This window comes from Epinephelus moara, chromosome 2, assembly GCF_006386435.1.
Source record: "Epinephelus moara isolate mb chromosome 2, YSFRI_EMoa_1.0, whole genome shotgun sequence".
NCBI lineage: Eukaryota > Metazoa > Chordata > Actinopteri > Perciformes > Serranidae > Epinephelus > Epinephelus moara.
In genome coordinates this window covers 10710437-10725515 of record NC_065507.1, presented here as the reverse complement: position 1 = coordinate 10725515, position 15079 = coordinate 10710437, and positions in this window count along the sequence as shown.

Below are 15079 nucleotides of genomic sequence, written 5' to 3'. Positions count from 1 at the left end.
CTAACGATATGAGGCGGTCTTTGTGGAAAAAAAGCTTGTTTAGTGGACTAACTTTGCACTTGAAGTATGCCCGTTCACTTACGTTTTAACAGGTCTGACGCTACTATGCGCCCCGGCTGTATCTAGGCTAACGGCTAACATGCTAACTATTATTACTATTATTACTATTTATTTTTGTACCGATACCCAGCCCTACAAATCATGAGTCACATCTGTGTCTCCAGCTGACCAACTGTGTTCAGATTTTGCTAATGCCAACATCACTTCCACAATAACGTCAAAGTGCCCCATGCAGGATTATTAGGTTATTAGGTCCACATTATCACCAGACACATTAGCGCTTGTGTTGGTACAGCTGGAGATATCGCTGTCGGCAGAGTCCAATACATCGTCTTCCGTAGGGCAAAAATGATGGACAGTCATAATGGGCAAGTAATAGTAAAGATTCTCTTTATCTTTCTGAACCATTTCTGGTTAGCACTGGCTCACTGTCTTCAATACAAACACCACGTCCTGCATTGATGCACATTTTCCCGTGTAAACAAATTTTCAGTGTGAATTTTTATATTTGAGTGGCAAATAAAGTATACAGAACAATTTTAATAGTTTCAAAACAAACTTTTGAGAAAGTTGAATTTTCTGGTTACTGCTTTATCATTATTAATAATTTCCAATCTCAAATGTGATGTTTTAGTCATGCCACACGGCTCTAGGCATGGCAATGTCTGTTGATCGGCCAATCCACTGCTTTAGTCCAGACAAAAATATCTCTGAGGTCCACATTTGTGGTTTTACCTTTAGACAGATTGCCATGATCTTTGGCTCAGACATTCGTGCCTGCCTTAGGCTGAATTGTGATAACTTTGGTGATCATTTAATCTTTCATGTAGTACCATAATTAGGTGAAAAAGTCAGTTTTTCAGTACTTTGGTTTATGACCAATAACCTGCAAAACTAACAACATTTCCAGAAGCCTCAGCCAAACTTTGTAAAGTGTACAAATTGTCAAATGTTAGACTAAGTTGGTAACAATGGTAAACATTAAGTAACTGCACCATCTAATGATACTGTAGCTGTTATTATAAGGTTAAAAAAAAATGCATGAAATTACTGAAAAATATCTCAAAGAGCAAACAGCACAGTTCTCCTTTGACAAAGTCCTAGATATTTAAAGACTTTGATGACTTATTTAACTCCAAGATCTCGGGGAAAAAAAGTGATTTAATTCTGTCTTTCTTATAAATAATGATTGACATTCAAATCTGGACTGGAGGGAATGACCCTCTATTAATATAAGATGTACAGTAATGCCCAGAACCTCAAGATCAGAGCTCTGATAATGACACAGTAAGCACTGCATGAGGGCCTCGTCTACGTCATATCAATTTAATCCATCCCTTTGACTTCCTAATCTAATCAAAGGGCCAGAGGATGACAGGTGGTCTTTTCATCAGTGCAACTAACAGCTACACACAAAAACAACCCCACTGCGGCCGAACCGGAGGATAACAGATTTGCATTCTGCCTAAGAACATGATGAGTAGGGGCAAAGAATAACAATGGAGCTTATGTGCTTGAAGGTTGAGCAATGAGGGTAAACGAGGTAAACAAATTTGTATGTCCACAACCCACCATCAACTCGGTACAATAAACCCTGAGCCTGGATGACATTTTTTTTCTGTAACATCTGAAATATTTGGGCAGATTTGTGGACGATGAGCTGAACTGAAGTCATCTTGTTTGTCCTGCCATCAATAGTAAATGAGATCAAAATCCTACAAGAAAGAGGATAAATCTGGTCCAGACTAATTTGGAAGTGTACTATCCAGGAAGAGTTTACTCAAAACATGTCCTCTTTGCTAAACTGAAACCTGCTTCTTTTTCAAATGCCATTTACACATAACAGATAACAACACCGGCGTTTTACTGTTTGCAGTCTTAAGTGCAACTGCCAAAATCCTTAGCCAGTTTGAGAAACCAAATGCTTAAGAAAAAAAAAGAAAAGATCAACAACATGTTTTGTATTATAATGTCCTTGCACAGGCAGAGGGGAAACATTAGGAGATGTGAAGTCTAGAAAAGGGCTCATACACTGTTAAACCCACAGTGCACCCACAGGGGGCATAATCTTAAATGACTCAGGAGACAGGGAGCTCTTCTTCTCAGACTTTAAGAGCCTCTTTATACCAGCTATGACCATAATCCACAGTCAAAAAGACATGCTCCGGAGAAAGTGGAGCTGAGCTAGAACAAGATGAAGATATAACATTAATCGGTCAGTGCTTCCTCTAAATCACCCATACTCTCAACTGCAGATCTACAGCATAAGAGAGCTATAAAAGTTAGTTTGAGGTCATTCTGTCTGAACTGATCATTTATTCAAACACATTTTATGTGTGCTTCATATGTATAAGAAAAACTGCTATGGCAAGGATGCTCCCCACTCAAATCAATAACTGTGCCACTGATGTATTCTAAAGGATAAACTGTAGTTCAGTCAGTATTTTAGTCATGGATATTGCTCATGTTTAAAACCACTGAAGCACAGCGCCTGATTGAGAATTCCAGTGTCATTGTTATGTTAATGATAATCACGTTTGATTTGATACAAAGTGCTTTATCTTCTGTCCTACATACACTTTCCGCTTGGGTGCAAATAGACTTAATCCACCTTTGACATTTAATGACAAACTGCCTGAAAAGTAACCTAAATAGATTTGAGAAATGCTTCGCTAACAGAAACATTTAACTTAAAAAAATAAATAAAATCTGATGTAAAAATGTTTGCAATTTTAACATTGTCTGACTCACAATGGACAGTTGGTTTAAAGAAATATGACTAAATATATAAATATATCAAAACTGTTGCCGCAGAACCAGAGTTACTGGGCCTTATCTTACCCGGCCCAAGCTGACGCACTGCGTAGGGCAACTGTCATTGCTTGTTACAGACTGACGCAGATGTCATTTTTACAGCAAGCGCCCACATTGTGTAAGTATGTTCTTGCGCCGATCGGTGATCTCATAGGCATGTAGGTATTAAAACGAGGTGTGGGTGGATGCATTGTTTGCGTATTGCTATTTTGAAGCAGTAGAAAGTGACGCGCCACTGGCCAGGGTCAGAATGGCATCGTAACTTACTGCTATTCATTCAGAGGTGCCTAGGAGACATCCTGATCAGATGCCTGAACGACCTCAACTGACCCCTTTTGACGCAAAGGAGCAGCGGCTCTACTCTGAGCTCCCTCTGAATGTCTGTGCTCCTCACCCTATCTCTATGGCTGGGCCTAGCCACCCCATGGAGGAAACTCTTTTCAGCTGCTTGTATCTGCAATCTCATTCTCCCAGTCACTACCCAGAGCTCATGACCATAGGTGAGGGTTGGGATGTAGATGGACCAGTAAATCGAAAGCTTTGCCTTCCGGCTCAGCTCCCTCTTCACCACGACGGTCCGGACCAAACCGCCAATCCATCTCACACTCCATTCTACTTCACTCATGAACAAGATCCTGAGATACTTGCACTCCCTCGCTTGGGGCAGTAACTCTCTCCCAAGCCAAAGGGGGCAATCCATTGTTTTCCAGCAGAAAACCATGGCCTCAGACTTGGAGGTGCTGACTCTCATCCCAACCATCCCACACTCAGCTGCAAACCGCCCCAGTGCATGCTGGAGGTCATGGTGTGATGAAGCCAACAGAACCACATCATCTGCAAAAAGCAAGAGATGCAATTCGGAGGTCCCCAAACTGGACCCCTTCCTCCCCCTGGCTGTGCCTCAAGATCCTGTGCATGAATTACACAAACAGGATCACACCTATGATTGATCAAGGCACTAAATGTGACCCCTTTGCTCTTTGTGCATTGCACTACACCCAGATAATACATTGACATGCAAAAGTGGTTGAACATGCTGTAAATGCACTTGTGCCATGTAATTTAGCCCATGTACTACAGATCAAGTTGGGCCCATTATCTTTTATGTACTGTGCATTCTTCTTCCTTGCTAAAACCTGGCACCTACATTACCCACAATGCAACTTGACTGCAGACAGTTTGTGTGGAGATTTACTGTAGGTGTGTTATGCTTATAACGGCTAATATAGTCTTCAAACGCTAGCTGCAAGCAGTGATGAAGTGCAGGCTACAGAAGTCTGTTATGCTCACTTGTCTCAAACTCCACACCCCTCAGATTTTATTTTATTTAGTATTTATTTCAAACTTGCAGTCTTCAGCCGCAAACAACACTGCACCAGGTTACCCCACTCGAGGCAATTTATCAAATTTCATGCAGCTTTATACAACTTTACTTGAAAAGACCTGTAAACAAACTTTGGTGTGTAAAATCAATGGAATTTCCCATTAAGGTTTCATGACCACTTTGGTAACCTGTAAACTTACAATGAAAATACATGGTACATTACATTGAATAGCAACCCCCCCAAGATATAATAAAGTTCTATTTAGTATGGCACAAAGCCACAGTTCTGTGTATCTGACGTCTTTGAGCCAGGCCTTATCATTTAATGTAACTGTGCAACAAAGAAATACACATCTATTTAAATACTAGTATTTACGGTATGCCATGTGACACGGGGATAAGGGATTGATTTTCATGTTAGTCCAACTTTCAAAACACAGGATTATACAGGGCAGCCAGCAGTTTCCCTTCAAGTAAGAAATGGCAATAAATCTTATTCAGTACTTTCTCAAGCCTGCATGTCAAAGCTCAAGGAGCACATCTTGCACCGCGCAGCAAAACAGCAGCTCCTAACTAATTTAATTAATTAAGTTGGGTTACAAAGTGACCTTTGAAACTTGAAGGCTTAAAAATGACCAAGAACAGATTGAGAATCAATCAAAGTAAGAGCGGAGAAAAAAATGTAATTTGGAGGACATGAGTAACTGAGTGTTAAATTGTTTATGGAAAATAAAATGCTTGGCACGGAGAAAAAAATAAACAAACTAAAATAATTAAATAAATTACATTGTAACTTTTCCAGCAGAATGAGTTAAGAGGAAAAAAAGAGGAGTGTTTTGAAGTGTCAGAGCTGTACTGTTGGCCTTTTTTGTTCCATGCCACCCATGAAATTTATCGCCTCCTCCCCATTCCTTCAGCAGATGAAATGCAAAGTCTCATCCTCGTACTCAAAAAGTGACACATTAAGATGATGGACAGGCACTCTGTTTTTGAGCTAAATAGAAAGTGACATATCTGTTTATTTCTCTTGGGCCTGCATATCCGCTGTTGAGACACCGAAAGGTCTGAGACACTGCTATCCGTGGACGTGTGTGTGTCCCAGCATGCATGTGTATGTTAAGTGTGTGTTACCATCAATTTGTATATTGAAATTAGCAAATCAGCCAGTTGTCTTTCAAGGAAGGACATCCACTCAATCTTTGTCAGTCAGATGATTCCCCAGAGATGCTACATCTCTAGCCCTGATGCCTCGGATTCTCATTCTAATCAAGTCTGCGAAGTGGCAGAGCAGAGGATCTAAATGAATGGAATTAAACAGTATTGCAAGGTGAGGGAGGCTGGAAGAGTAACGACATCTAGTTTTCATCCAGAGCACTTTTTAAGACAAGGACCCTCCTTGGGAGAAACAGTATGCTGGTGGCGTACTGTTTTGTTTTTACATTTCATTATATCAGATGGAAAACAATGTGAATGTGTTTGTTGTTATTTCATAGTCTTAATCAAATAATTACTGTAGAGCACAGATTAAACACTAAACACGTTCTCCTTCATCAGATATGACCCTGACTTTTGGCTTTGTAATACCAATGTTTCTGTTGATAATAAAAACAAAATCACTAGAATTACCACCTGGCGGCTTTATGCCTTCACAAACCAGTCTTGTTACAGTTAACATCCACATCTGTCCAGACCCACATGTAGCCATGACAGCGGGCAATGCTTCAAATATGGATAAGTATGGAAAGAAGTTACATTTTCCAAAACATGGATGCTTGTAACACATCTTCAACATGGCAGCACAGAAGATCTGTACAATCACCACAATTTTAAGGTGGACACCAAAGATTAGTGTCACTAATGCAGTATCAAACCAAAGGTCTCCCCTTCTGAGATATGGCATTGAATAATGGCCAGAAAATTGTTTTCCTAGAATATTATGATGTCATAGTGAAGCAGACCTTTGAACTCTTGGATATAAAATGCTGACATTTCAATATTATATCCAATCAGATATTTGTGTGAATTTTGGTCATAATCAGCGATGAATTCGTGAGTTATGGCCAAAAACATGTCTGTGAGGTCACAGTGTCCTTTGACCACCAAAATCTAATCAGTTCATCATTAAGTCCAAGTAGACATCTTTGCCAAAATTTAAGAAATTCCCCCAAGGCGTTCTTGGGATATGATACAAATAATACGATACTATATGATACAGTGTGATGCGATGTGATACTATATGATACAGTGTGATGCGATGCGATACTATATGATACAGTATGATGCGATGCTATATGATACAGTACCCTACGATAAAATCCGATGCTATATGATACAGTACGATACGATACGATATGATACTATATGATACAGTATGATACGATGCAATGCTATATGATACAGTACGATACGATATGCTACGATGCGCTATGATACGATACTATATGATACAGTATGATACATTATGTTACGATGCGATACGATATGATACAGTATGTTATGATACGATACTATATGATACAGTATGATACGATACGCTATGATGTGATACGATACTATATGATACAATACAATGCTATACAATACGATGCGATACGATATGATACTATATGATACGATGCAATGCAATACTATATGATACAGTACGATGCGATGCAATGCTATATGATACAGTACCCTACGATACAATGCGATGCTATATGATACAGTACCCTACGATACGATGCGATGCTATATGACACTACACTATATAATACAGTATGTTACAATGCAGTGCTATATGATACAGTATGATACGATACGTTACAATGCGATACGATATGATACTATATGTTACGATACGATGCTATATGATACAGTGCGATACAATACGCTACGATGCGATACAATACTATATGATACAGTACAATGCTATACAATATGATGCGATATACTATATGATACAGTATGATACAATGCGATGCAATACTATATGATACAGTACATTGCGATGCGATGCTATATGATACAGTACACTACGATACGATGCGATGCTATATGATACAGTACCCTACAATACGATGCGATGCTATATGATACAGTATGATACGAAACGATACAATGCAACACGATACAATACTATATGATACAGTACAATGCTATACGATACGGTGCAATACGATATGATACTATATGATACAGTATGATACGATGCGATGCTATATGATACAGTACGATCCGATGCGATGCTATATGATACAGTACCCTACGATACGATGCGATGCTATATGATACAGTACCCTACAATATGATGCAATGCTATATGATACAGTACGATACGAAATAATACGATGCAACACGATACAATATTATATGATACAGTACAATGCTATACGATACGGTGCGATATGATATGATACTATATGATACAGTATGATACGATGCGATGCTATATGATACAGTACGATACAATACAATGTGATACGATGCGATACTATATGATACAGTACAATGCTATGCGATGCGATACGATACAGTACAATGCTATGCGATGCTATGCGATGCGATACGATGCGATGCGATATGATACATTATGATACGATGTGATACGATACAATGTGATACGATGCGATACTATATGATACAGTACAATGCTATGCGATGCGATACGAAGCGATGCGATATGATACAGTATGATACGATGTGATACGATACAATGTACTACAATAGAGTATGATGCGATGCCTGGCAATATACTTTACTGTCCCCATAGGGAAATTTGTCTTGGACTCAGGAGCTGCACAAGTATTGCTGCCTTACAATAATAGTCCACAAAAAATAAAAAGCATACACCAAAAAAAAAAAAAAAAAAAAAAAAAGAAATCCCACATAACACCAGCACACAACAGAGCACCATAAGGGAAACACAACACAACCCCTGAGAATCAAACGACATTATTTAAAATCTAAAATCTAAAAATCAAAAAAAAAACCCAAAAAAAACCTTTGACCATCTAAATGTAGTCGCTGCATTCTTGAGTCCAATTCTAAGGAAATTCCCTAGGGCTGTTCTTGTAATATCACATTCACGAGAATGGGACTGAAGGACAGACAGCCTGAAAACATAATGCCTCCGGCCACAGCCACTGGCAATGCAGAGGCATAAAAAAGATACATGAATGGCCACATTATTTGTACTATTTTGATTTATGCAATTGCAAAGTCAAAAACTATAACCTCAGGGATTCCTTTTTTTTTTCGCACTGTGCTTCTTTATCTGAATGCTTTGGCTTTACTGATGTCTCACCTACAGTACTTGCTCTCCTTGAGACGGCACTCTGCTGACTTTGCTGATATAAACTTAACACATAATTATACTTTGAGATGGGGTAAAATTCAAGCTGCACAGCAAGACCTAAAAGCGGAAAACTGCAGGGTTCAAGAAACCAAGCAAGAACACAAATAAAGAAGCGATGTCTACAGACTTTTCTAACCATTCATCATATTAATGTGGCTGCTTAATTAAAAAATATGTATACAAATTGCCATCAGAGATGTATTAATCAGCTTCCTAAATTCCAGAGACTACTACGCAGTAGAAAAAAGCTGTGCGAGTAACACCATTGTGGGCATGACTAAACTCCAATGTCCACTAAATGAAATGTAGATCTTTCCATCAGGCACAACCCAAAATGTAATATTCTAGACTACATGGTGATCATAAAGTGGCTAGTTTAAAAATCCCTCTATGTCACAGTTAAAGTTCACATCACGGTCAAGACAGACTTTCTTTGCAAACGCCCTATTGTTCATGTAAACGGAGCAAATTCTGTTTCCAGTGCAAATATACAGCCCACTTCAGGCTGAAGCTCTTCTCTGACTGAGTCAAGTTCACACTGCTACAGGGTGACCGGGTCATTTGACTCTTTCCCATTTGAATTTCATCTTCATTGCACCGTGGAATTGAGGTTTTTACATGCTATGCAAAATAGTGGCAAAAATATGTTTGCCACGCTCATCTAGAGATAGGTAAAGAGCAATGGTCAGCAGTTTGCACCTCAAGAAAGCTTGTCAGGGTCAGAGGGCTTTGCATAAGTCAAGCTGGATTCCCTTCTTGTGAGGGAAATGGGTACATGTTGTTTTACATCTGACACATCGACCATCAACATCTTCATTGCATGCATTACCTCAGCCTCCCTGACATGGTGCGGCGTAAATAAAAGCAGTGTGTTGAACTATGGATTTGCCCTCAGGCTTGACTCTCTGTATGTCAATGGCAGGAAAGTGAATACATCAGCTGAAAGGAAAATATCAGCCAAAGAACAAAATTCATCCATGTTATTCCAATCACACTTTTTCAGACCAGTGTGTCCTTGAGGTTGCTGAAGTGCCTGACACGAACAAAGTGAAACAAATTCCAGTCTTAACTCAGGGATTAAAAGGTCCAAATAAGAAAGCAAATGTCAGAATCTGGAAAAATAAAGAAAATGCAATGTAAAACCAATACCAATTACATCAAAGTACACCTTAACATTCTGTTTAGAATTGCTCCTTAAAAATGTATTAAAAAATGTCAATTTCCTGAACAGTTAAACAGAGCAATGCTTGACTTCTCTCATACTCTAACCTTCAAAATAAGTGATTTTCCTTATTTTAATTAAATGCAGACAGACATTTAAAGTGCTTTGGGGTAAATCTCTGAGGGACGCATCCCTGTGGAGGACACATTGCACTGAACTGGGATAGCATAAACACAGATATGGACCATTTATTCAAAAAAGAAGAAAAACGCTGATATGCAGAATAAAAAAAAACATGGCATATTGGCAAATATGCTGATTCAGCCCATTACTACCTTACACTAATAATATTCTGTTAACCTGTAAGTGTTTTGCCAGTGGTATCAACTGAAAAATGCAGAATGAGCCACTAAATCTGAGCAACTCTAGATGCCCAAAGCCAAGCCTTTACCATCATACTCAAGGTAGGTTTGAGAAAATGTGAAACTCAAAAGAAAATAAGATGCAGGGAACGTTGCTTTAAATTACCATATTATACTCGGAAAGTCTGGGGTGGTAATTGCTACTGTGTTGTCTTCAATAGACTATTATACACATTTTATTTTTACTCTTAACATAGGAACATTTTGGAATTTTCTGAATGGTTGAAATCATCTTCACTGCTTCTTACTATATTGGACGAGATATACTGCCCATAGCACAGCTTACACATGACTCATTTATTCTTTGTAGATATTAACAGTGTTGTAAAATACTGTTTAATCATGGATATATATTTTTAGTGACAAAATCCATTAAATATTTGTATTTTCTGATCAAAAGAGCTATATGTGTGTGCACTGAATCAGTTCAATGCAGCAGTCCACTGAATAGCCAAGCCTTGTTCCTGAGCCACGCACCAGCTGGCTTTCCAGGGGGTCTCTGTGCTCAACAGTTGTTGGTGGGGGTGTCAACAGCTCTTGCTGTTGTCAATTAACACCATGCCCACAAGAACATTGCGGACGTGTTCACCTCAGATATGCCCGTCTGATCCAATGCCAGATTCACACAATAATCACTCATGGGCATAGATATAAAGCAATGCAATCCACACTCCACGACCCTGTGTATAAAAACACATGTTGTCACTTGTCTTCATCAGTGATGTTATGCAAACTATACTGGACATAATTCAAGTCTAAACACATCATTCCTCAGAAGTTGTGTTAACAAAGCGTGGACACCAATTTAACACTAGTGCAGTGAAATTTAAATACAACAATTAAAGGCTGACAGTAACCACTGAGCAACTGGAAACAGTATGAAGCCTCAAGCTACTGGAGAAAAGATATTTCTGTACCTTTGCACAGATATGATAGATCACAGTGGTAAGCTCTTGACTGAAAAATCCAGTACATCCTCATATGACTGCAATTTATACTGGTGTGTTTGGTTCCAGATTCTGTATTACGCTATTATTTTTCTCAGTTGTACATGCTGGTAGTGGTAGTATAGTCAGACAAATTCACAAAAGGCTTGTGCAGTGTTTGCAGCTGCTAAACCTGCACAAATGAGACAATCAAAAGTGTAATTCTCAGAACACCCGCTGCGGGTGAAATGCACCCCTAACTGCACTGCCAAGCAAATAGCATCTCTGCTCTCCTGTGGTATTTGCACTATTTAAATGGGGTAATATGCATATATGTATATATATTTGATACAAAAGTGGCCCCTTTCTATACAAATTAGCAGAAATGGTCCAATTTACAAAGATCAGCTCGAAAAGCCAGACACAGTTAAAGTGAAATGATCAGAGAGATGATGGTAACTGAAGCACATTCAATGATACTTTTGTCTTTTTTCCACTTTACATCCCGCCATCTTATTTAATTGTCAAGGAGTATGTTTGAAAACGTTAAGAGTACTGACAGACGGAAATACAAAGTACAGTTTCTCTCAAAATCCTAGGATGAAGCTTTGAGGAATACCTCTAAACTCCTCAGTCAACACCTGTAGCTCACAGATTTATCCACTTTAACCACTTGCTTTTGTTGCCTGAACCCAACCATGTGTGTTTGTTGTTGGAGAAAAAAAAAGGTCAATTCACAGTGTTGTGCCAACGTAGTGCGTATATTTTGAAAGAGACTGCACGTAACTGTTACATTTCCTGTGAAAACAGAATTGCGTTTTTAGAGAAGATGATGCATGTAACGGGCAGAACTAGACATGGTGTCCCAGAACGTCAACAACCAACGCACCCAGGATACCTGGCACGTCGTATGTGGACGTGGAAAGTCCATGACCAAAACATCAATATGTGACGTCGGAGTAAGAATGTGTTGTTTCAGTATTCCATAGCAGTGTTGGGCAGTAGCATCACGACAAGTAGAAACGACAACTAACAGTTGTATATTGGGGCTGTGCTGTCTCTGGTACTGAAACAGAGTGGGAGGAGATCGATAGACAGACAGAACATCGGGTTGTAGTTGTGTTGTACATAGGATCCTAATTCTACCACCCACATCTACCCAAATTAGGCGCTTGGCAATGGTAATTTCGTACCCTGATTTTGCCACATGGATAACTGCAATCAGACACAAAATATTTTCACTCAGCTGCAAAACTCTTTAAGTGTGTTTTCACTGTCAAACCATTAGTGCAATATGTTTTTCTGAATCAGACCTTGAAGCAGGGCAGATAGCAGTTGAAAGAGATGCACAATTCACTGTGCTATCAGCAGCTGCAGTCCATTCTTTGTGAATTTTCCCTGTCAAAGTGCAGTCAAGTGTATTTGCTCATGAACTTAAATGCTCTTATTGTTTGAATCCAGTCTTTGTTGATGCTGTGACTGTGCAAATCATATTTTCAAAGTAAAGGCATTCTCTGCTGTTTGAAGGATGCCAAAGGTTTCTTTGACAGGTGTGGACAATCCTGTTAGAGATGGCGTTTGTGTTACACCTTAACCTCTTTTTCCAGTAAATCTATCTTTTGTTTGAACAGCTTCCCAGTATGAAGCTTTTCCGAGCAGGAGATTTAAATATATAGGCACAAGGAAAGGAAAGGGGGAATCTGCTGCTATCTCTGACTACATACACCTTTTATTTTCTTTCAAGAAATGAATCACACAAAACGTTTTGTTCAATATATGGCTATGTTGATGTGTATATTAATTTCCCTCGTTTTACTGTAACAATAACTCACTGAGTATTTGTGTTGCAAAGAGCTGTAACCAGCTGTCTAACACACATCACATTATGTATCTTTCAGTGATATTTAAGCTGCCAAACAGTGCATACATTAAAAAGTAAACGTAATTATTCTTGCAAGAAAATTGTTAATTGCAGCAGTAAACAGTATCCAGACAGTGTGTAAACTGTACGCCGTAAGAATATTCATATAGTAGAATTAATAGAACACAGTCACCGCAAAACAGCACAAGTACAGAGAGCAGCCTGCAGCTGACTCTTGCAACCAATTGCAATAAAGCACGCTAAAACACTAATATAATGCTTTAACGCTGTTATAAATTATGCAAGGGTTGAGAAAAGGCAACGCTGAAATTGCTGGTCTTTAGCCAGGTACTATAACCGGCACTGAAGGGAGGAAGTTAGCAAAGAGGAGAGGGAGGCAATGGCCTAAATAGTAAATAGTATAATCATTTCTGCTCATGCGTAAAATGTAATTGGTTTCTTTGAAGTTTGGATACTGGGGTGCCAGGCTATCCGTACAATAGCCATACATAACTTTAATTCAAGACACAGGGTTTTCTGGCCTTTCAGCTGCCCCCTGACATGATAATAATTATCATAATTGCATCCTACATACTAGGCAATTACTTGTCATAGAAAGAATAACTGGTATTAAGGTAAAAATATCTGTTTCATTCATATATCTGCGGTAAATGCTGTAAAATAAAGTACTATCTTCAGACTGACCACATAAATGAGCATTAGGATTTATACTCTATATTATATTACTGTCTATGTTACTACAGTAGCTTTAGCATCAAGTTTTTATGAGTTACATTTTCTTCCCACAAATCCTAAGGGTGTTAATGGGCTATTTTCGTTGAATGAGAGCTTTATGTGGGTCAGACTGTGTTTTCCTCTGACAACCTGTGAACACTGCTGTTCTGCTGCAGTCTTGATTAATGGCCCAGAGAGTGTCACACTGACCTGAGATGGAAGGTGTTCATTGTTGTCAGAGACAGAGCAAAACAGCGCAAACCTTTGTTTATTCTTTTTTTCTACCGCTTTGTTTGTCCCCTCATATTAAGAATAATAAGCGGTTATTAAGAAAAGTACTGGCTTTGCCGTTTGATAAATGCAATTATGTTTCTCAACAGGTCGCAAATATAAGGCTGTTAATGTGAATGGCACAATATTGGCGATCAGTCTCTGCAAGCTCAGGGACGTCTGTGTGAATAAGAGAGGAAAGAAAAGCATAGAAAGTCTTAAATTTTATTTTGTTTTATTTTATTTAGACTGTGAATATAGTGAACGTTTCTGCAAATGTGACCAAGTAGATCTCAACTACAGCTTTGACCCTTCTTTTTTTAATCCTACTTTTAAAAGCAGCAGCTATTGTTTACATTTTTCTCAAACCCATTTTGAACTGCATCTTAAACTGAAATAATTCAAGACGAAAATATGCACATATACAACAAATATGGATTTTATCCTACATCTTGTTTCTTCACTTATCATGCCTAATGGCTGTTTCCTCAGTTTTGCATTGCAACTTACACTTTTTCTTCTTCTTTTTTTTTGTTTTTCTTTTTTTAAGAGTGTGCCAGTGAGCAAAATAATCAATGGCCATCTCTATATTTCAAGTGCTGATGACTTATTCAAATAGATGGCTCTCCTCTCTCTCAGCACAAAACGGGAAAAAGAAAGACACTTTAGCGCTGAGTGACACTTCAATTAGCCTCTTGTCCTCCACTACTAATAATCAGATTGTGAGCCGTGTAAAGGACAAGGCAGGTCATTAAAATATCCTCAAAAACCCACAAGATTTACTGTAGGCTGTAGATTTTGCTTGTATTTGCTGACAGCCGTATAGTGCCGCACCCCCTCCTGCCCTCCCCAGATGAAATAAAAGCTATCTTGCTGTAATTGCTGAGGAAAACTGATTCACCAGTGTCTGCAACACTTTATGTGCCCTCTAATTTTGTTCAGCTCTTTCTTCGATTGCCAGGCCCCTCACAGGGGCCCTCATCTATTCCATTCAGTGCTCTTCAGTGTGATGTCGCTGCGGACCCAGATAACCAAATTACGTAGGCACAGCGTTATGACAGTGTAATCAGACAACCAGAGATTTGTCGGAATTATCCGACAATTTATGTCGATGCCGTAAAATGGGAAAACTCCGTCATTACCTTGTGGTCTTCATGCTGCAGCACCATTGT